Source organism: Elephantulus edwardii, unplaced genomic scaffold (genome assembly GCF_000299155.1).
Source record: "Elephantulus edwardii isolate Elephantulus edwardi_28Jun2011 unplaced genomic scaffold, EleEdw1.0 scaffold00315, whole genome shotgun sequence".
Classification (NCBI taxonomy): domain Eukaryota; kingdom Metazoa; phylum Chordata; class Mammalia; order Macroscelidea; family Macroscelididae; genus Elephantulus; species Elephantulus edwardii.
The window spans coordinates 2,396,975-2,397,431 of NW_006400065.1; positions in this window are offsets into that span (position 1 = coordinate 2,396,975).

Here is a 457-nt window from a genome sequence, read left to right on the forward strand (position 1 = left end):
GGTGGAGAGAGAAGTGCAGCAATGAATGAAATCCAAAATCTCTGTAAATGTTCATTAAAATTATTTTTGTAAAAATTAAAAAAAATTACTGAACACCATACACAAAAAAAGTAAAAATTCAGACTAATTGTTTTGAGGAAGAAGATGGGCTGTCCTCTCCCATGCTATTTACAGTTGCTGAAAACCCAATAGAGGTTCAGCTGTGAGTTAATTCCAACTCAATAACCATGTGTTGAATCTGAGTTAATTAATTGTCATTTCATGTAACCTGGATATAAAATGATGTAATTTTTAAAAAAATTATTTTATCTAGCAAATAATTGTGAATGATTTGAAATAAAACTAGAAAACAAGTGAAATTTAGAAAACAGAATATACATTTGAATCTAGATGTTAATGCAAAAATTTACAATTGAGATATAATGTGAAAAGATTTATTTAGAGTATGTAATTTTTT